The sequence below is a fragment of the Bactrocera tryoni genome, chromosome 3 (assembly GCF_016617805.1).
Source record: "Bactrocera tryoni isolate S06 chromosome 3, CSIRO_BtryS06_freeze2, whole genome shotgun sequence".
NCBI classification, from domain to species: Eukaryota; Metazoa; Arthropoda; class Insecta; order Diptera; family Tephritidae; genus Bactrocera; species Bactrocera tryoni.
In genome coordinates this window covers 35,606,493-35,613,352 of record NC_052501.1, presented here as the reverse complement: position 1 = coordinate 35,613,352, position 6,860 = coordinate 35,606,493, and positions in this window count along the sequence as shown.

Below are 6,860 nucleotides of genomic sequence, written 5' to 3'. Positions count from 1 at the left end.
GTACATATGTATATACTTATATTGATCTAAAGTTATATACTAATAAGGAGTTATTCAAAATACTAGAAGCGTAGCACAATAATTTTATAAACCTACATACCTCTACAATGACCATAATAAACCAGGAGTTTTACAAGCCTTGCTTTGATGAAGCTGGCATTTATTATTTTTGTAAAATACTTAATGTATATGTACATTTGTTTTTTTTTATTTTCGCGAGGACATCAACCAGCTGGGCAGCGGCACCTTAAGGGTCCGGACATTCCAGGTGCATGCCCTCAAATCGTAGTCCTTATTTCGTTTGCCATGGTCGTCATCAAAAGGGGGGTCTCTCATCCGAGGCTTATTGCTTCCTTTCATTGGGGGTGTTTTTTTACGTGGCGGGTCCCAAACTCAGCGCACAACCCTATGTAGGGGATGTTTCGCCTTCTCACATTAGCTCGCCTTCGAACGGATGTTCTTAGGCTACCCAGAGGATACTTGGTCATCATCTTTGTATGGACAACTTTTATTTTTGTTGTTTGTTTTTTCTTATGTTATAGTGAACGAAAATTGGGTACCAAATATAGTGTAAAATCTGCTACAACCGTCTAATGGATTGGAGAAATAGATAATAGTGGTTCGCGAGTTATGTTAAACTACGTTTTTGCCAAAATGTTACAACTAAGCGAAAAAACATCAAGATAAGGAAAAAATTTAAAAGGTCATAAAAAAAACTGACACATACGAACGCCAAACCATGTGAGGGTTTTACTATACTGGCGTAGTACCATCACCCTGACTTGGAATTTCTCACCCCCCAGACAATAATCCCAAAAATGTTCCACAGTGTTATTTATCTATGTATGTATGTATATACTTTACAAGGTATCAGAAGTTTCCTTTTGAGTGTTCAGGGTATACAAATCTTTAATAACAATGGAAAGTAGATGTGAGATTTTTATTTTCTTTTGAGGTTATAAGCCACAGAAATAAGAACGCCAGGCCGTTTTCATATATTTTATAATTTTTAATAAATTTATTTCGATTTATGCAGTTTGAGGGAAAGCGTAACAAATTGTGGAAAAAATACTTATTTAATATTTAGTTATTAATATTGTGTTTAGCTTATTTATGTGCGTTGTTGTTGCATATTACAGACAATATGCATACACATATGCATGTATGTGAGTGTAAGTAGAACAGTATTGTATATATGTATGGGTATGTATGCCCACATTTATAACTTCACTTTTCAGACTGGGTTTCGTCGGAGTTTTATGCGAATGTTTCGGGTGCCATGCCGCTACTTCTGTTACATCCGTATGTGTATATGTATGTATGTATATGTGGGTAGGTTTTAAGTTTGCTGCTTCCAACTCTTATTCGCAAGTGATTTGGTTTCGTTCAGTAGATTATATGATTATTTTAAATAGTTGTGTTGTTGTATTTATGCAGCTTTGCTGCCTTAACCTGCGTGTGAATGCTGCATAAGGATACTTGAAGGTGTTGCCTTTAAGTATTTTTTTATTCTAAATTAATTGCATCAGTTTTATTAGCTTCTGGCTGCATTTTGTTCTGTTTCATCCACTTTGCATTGCCTTAATTGATGTTTTATATTGTTTATATACCATATTTTATTATTATTTGTAATATTTTGAAAAAATTGTTTAAACTAATTTATACATATGTACATACGTGTATATACATACATGTGTATAGAGCTTACGTACGATTCTTTTGCATAAAAATAAATGCCTTTCGAAAATAGTACTAACGCGCTTGAAACCATTTCACAACGTAAACATTCGAGTATCTGTGTGACTTTCGTTTTCTATTTTATTGTGTTCGCTTATGTTTCAGTATATACTTATATATTTTTTAAATTAAGCACTGCTGTTATATTATTAAACACATGTTTTTTCTTTGAAGTATAAATGCTATATTGAAATTGTATTTATGTCGTTATTGTTGCCGACATTTTTATTAAAATCGGCTCATCTTTGGCTATTTTAAGTTTTAAGTCCCATTACGGTTTTGTTGTCAAACTTTTACTTTTATGGAGTATTACGGGTTTCAACTATGTGTCAGTGTGGTTGACTAGAATATCAAAAAACTACAACTGCCAAAAAGCATACGTTTATTTACGAAAAATATTAATAGAAAATGGAAAATGCAATGGGTAATTAAACTAATATATATATATCGTTATCTAAAATGCAAAATAACGTAACATCATTCCTCAAAAGTTTTCATGAGAAGAAAAAGACGGTATAAAACAGAAAGTCTTCTTATACAAAATAAATTAAATTTGCTTGCAACTTGATGATATAGTATGTACATATACATATATCTGATGGCAGAAACTGAAAATTTTGTAATATGGTTTAGTGCATCATAATCAATAAGAAACTTAATTTCAATTTTTTTGATGATACGTTGTTTTGCATTTTAGGTAACGATATATTTTCAAAACTATTTTAATGGTTTATTTAATTTAACTTATCTAGCACCAAAACATAGAAATGTGAACAACTTGTTGAGCTTGTGGAGACAAATCCCGAAACTGGAAAAGGCATGCAACAATTTGGAAAAAAAAATAAAGGACAAAGAATCGATACAAATTATTTTCATTTTGAGTAAAATTTTTGAAGCGTTTCTATTCAGTCATTTGTGTACTATCCACTACTATTAATCGTATTGTTTTGATTTTTCGTTTAAAAATTTTCAGTTGTTTAATTATCTGTCAAATATTCACTTTCTAATTTCTGGCAATACCAATGAAACTTCAGATGAAAATAGTTGAAGTTCTTAATACCAAAAGAGGGTTTAATTGATCTGAACTTTAATTACTTTAACTTCTATTTAACTGAGTGCAGTTGCAAGCCGTAATCAGGATAATTATTTAAAGTTATTGATAAAATACAACAAAGCTTCGATTCAAAATCCGTTCCGATGTCATTAAGTGTCGTGCCTGTTTCCCCGATTATTTCTCAATATTCTTGGTTGGTAATTTCATAGTTCTCGACAGCAAAAGTAATTTAGTTTTAAAGAAAAGAAAAGAAAACATTAACTTCTTTTATATTTCAAAAATTATTAAAGACCTTTTTCTTGAGTTTGATCGGTCAGTTTAAACGACAGCTATATGCCATGTTGGTCCGATCTGAACAATAAAAACTTTTCTACACAAGGACATGAGTTAGACCGATCAGTGTGTGTGACCACGATATGCTATATTTGACCGCAAACGGCGGTTCCAACAGAGGCTTCTTGATGTAAAAAGGACGTAGGCAAACAAACTGAGGGAGTAATTCGGGATATAACACACACAAGAACACAACTAATTAAACTCAATTCATCATAATGTACAAGTATATACTTTACAAGGTCGACGTTTCCTTTTAGAGTTACAAACATCGTGGCAAATTCAGTAAACCTTTTCGCGGTATAAAAACTACGTCTGTTGCGCTCCACTCAATTAAACAACTGAACTATATAGCATTTAAACTAGAATTGTAAATCGAAATTGCATTGATTAGAACGAAAAGTCATGGATATAAGTATGATTATTTCTAAGGAATGTCTGTTTTAGGTTACGACCGTCGAACAAAGTTACTTCCTTCTCATTTTTGATAACAGGAAGTTGCACATACTTAGTTTAAATATTGAAGTTACAGCCGCTTCTTTCCCAGATTTATTTAAAGTAACTTCATTTCATATACCAAAAAGTAACTAACTAATTGATTTTAAACTTTTTCAAATTTCAGTGAGTTCTTTTAGAGCCATAGGTGTATGCAGGTTGTTTTCATTTTGATCGCTGAATTCCACAAAAGCCAATTACTGGGTGAAGTCAAAACGCAACTAACAGAATAAATATTAATTGATATTATCAACAGTTAACCTTAGCGGCTATAATAAAGAGAACATAAGTTCAAAAATGAAATAAATTTGAGTTTTTGCTAATAACAACAATAACATTTAGCAATAAAAAGCCAACTTGGTTAGTCCAATTTGGTTTGTGGAACTTTTGATGATGTGATTTTAATGTTCATTCATCAGTTTGTTTTGCCTGCTGATCGCAGCTTGCCTTTTACAGTTAGAGCGCAATTGTTATTTTTGTTGCCTTTACCATTTATATTTTTGCATATTTACTTGTATTCGAATATTTATTGCTGTCATTATTTTTGTTTATTTTAACTTTGTTTTGTGACTGTGTGAGTAAGCGGGTGTGTATGTATACATGAAATTTAGAGACTTCGCACGTTTGAGTACTTTTACTCTTTAGCTACTTTACATGGCATTCGCTTAATTTTCTGCACCGTTATTTGCACTATTGTAATTCCTAATTTGATTTGCATGTGTAATTTCATTGTTCTTGTTCTTGCTACATTGTATAACTTCTTTGTTTTATAAAATATTCGCCTAACTACATTATATTGTTTACCAACAATACATACTCGTTCTCTTTTAAGCAATTATATTGTTTAATATATTTATTTTATGTGTCATTAATGTTCACATCGATCCTATTTGTGTTTTGTATAATAATTCATAGGTTTAAATACAAAATGTCTACTTACATATATGTATATAAAATAAACTAAATTACATATGATATATTCCAAAAACTAAGTATAATCATTTAAAGTAAGTGAAATGTGTTCAAAATCCATTTTAATTAATTGTTAAAATATTTAAATTGTGTTTACCCGTAATTTTTGTGGAACGAAAGTTCAAAAGGTTCCGTTTTAAAAGCATTACAAGGTGCAAAGCGTCAATGCGGAGTGGCGTCAAAGCTTTTCGACTGCATAATTCAACACCGTTTAAATGCTTTGACCTTAGAGTATTTAAACAATTCTTAATTAATGCTTCAAAGTGGCATTGTCATTTGCGTATTCGGCTTCGAATAAATACCTTAAACGAGTATACATTCTTATATTAGTTTGCTGATTATTTTGGTGACTTTTTAGTAATACTTTACCAAGCATTATTATTTGTTTATTGCAATTTTTTTTTTCAAATTTTTAAAATATATGTAATTAAGCGATATATTATTAATACTTCCGCATTATAGGAGGGTTGCAAATAACTCATTAAAAAATAATTGAATTGAAATTTTTTTTGTATTTTATAATGTCGAAAAACTTAATTAAAAATAAGTTTTAAATTTTTAAGCCTAAGTGATGTATAGAAAAGAAACTAGATAAAATACGGGTTTAAAAAAAAAATCCGAATTAAAATTTTATTTTTAATTTTTAACTTCAAATTCCTCATCGATAAATTTAAAAAAATGTAATTCCAATCATATAACTAAGAATTAAAAAAAACTCTGTTAGAATTAACATTTTTTCGTGTTCGCTTACTTCGTGTTCCACCATTTTGAACTAAAGCTTAGTAGAGAGCCATAAATTAACTCTCTAGAGCAAACTTACATATTCTGATTAACTATATTTTATTAGTTCTGAATTCTGTTTTGGCTATTATAAATTAAGTGTTTAATTTTTACTAATAAATTCAAAATAAAATTTGAAATTTTCCTGTAATAAAAGAATTCAAAATTTAATTTTTTATCTCGGATCTTGGAAACCCAACTTTTATTCTATTTATAGAATTATTATAGAATTTTAAAATATTTTTCAAACAACTATGCCTTTCGGTAGTCTATAAGGAATATATACATATATATGTTTTCTGTGTAAAAGGTTTCTTTCTGCTCGGAAGTATCATTTAGCGAGCATATAATGCAAGTGAATTGAAATTAAAAGGCAATGCGACTTTAATATGGCACCTGAATAAGACGTATCGACACATCAGCTTTGCTAAAGCGAGTGTTGTAATCATTCGTGATTTTTTGCAAGGTGGCATCATCAAATGCCTAAACAACCAAAGACATAATTGCCAGCCCTTAAGTTATGCCCGCCACACCTAACAAACTTAATTTCGTTCATGACCCCACGAACTAAATTATTTTTGTATCGAGCGCACTGTCATAATCTCTATTTCCTGCGAGTTTTGCCATAATTTTGTGTTTATGCACGTCGAGCACCTTGTTTTGTGGTAAAAATTACTATTATTTAGAAATAATATATAAAACACTGTCAAATATGTCCTTTCTCTGCTATATACAATCTTTCAAGGAATTTTCACTTTTAACTTGGAATACATATATTTTTCACTTGACTATTTGTTTGTTAAATAGTATTTTGTATATATAATATGCATAAATTGTATGTTTTTAAAGTCAAGCTTGTTATTTTAATTATTTTTACGTTTTAATTTTTGTTATAGCATATGGTTAAAGAGTTGCGAAAGAGTTCAAAAATACAAAACTTTGAGTATCTGGATTAAGACAGCAATTTATGTGAATGGCTTAGAATTTACAGCATTTGTGGTTGGGGGTGTGGGTGTTCTTGTTATGGGTGTCGATGTGAGTTACAATTTTAACGTATAAGTGTGGTAAGTATAACCTAATGGTGTGTGTCTGTGTGGGTATAGAGAGTCAAAAGTTTACGAGAAACACCATCGAGATAAAGATTTAGTATTACCGTTAAATTTTTGTATAAATATCATCATTGTAATAGCTTTTTATGCATTAACTACCACGTGTGTATACTATAAATATTTATAGCTGCTTTCAATTGAGTTTAAATTGAATTGATAAATTCACCAACCGCTTAAATTACGAATAGTATAAGTATATAGTAGATGAGTTTAAATACTTTGCGCTTATAATATTTAGCATGTATATAATATATTTTTGTTGTTGTGTTTTAAAAATTATGGTTTAACTTTAAGACTTGCACAGTGAAAATATTTTTTTAACATATGTATATTTGCATGTATGTATATAATAAGTTTGCTCCGCTTTTCCATGGTTAAGC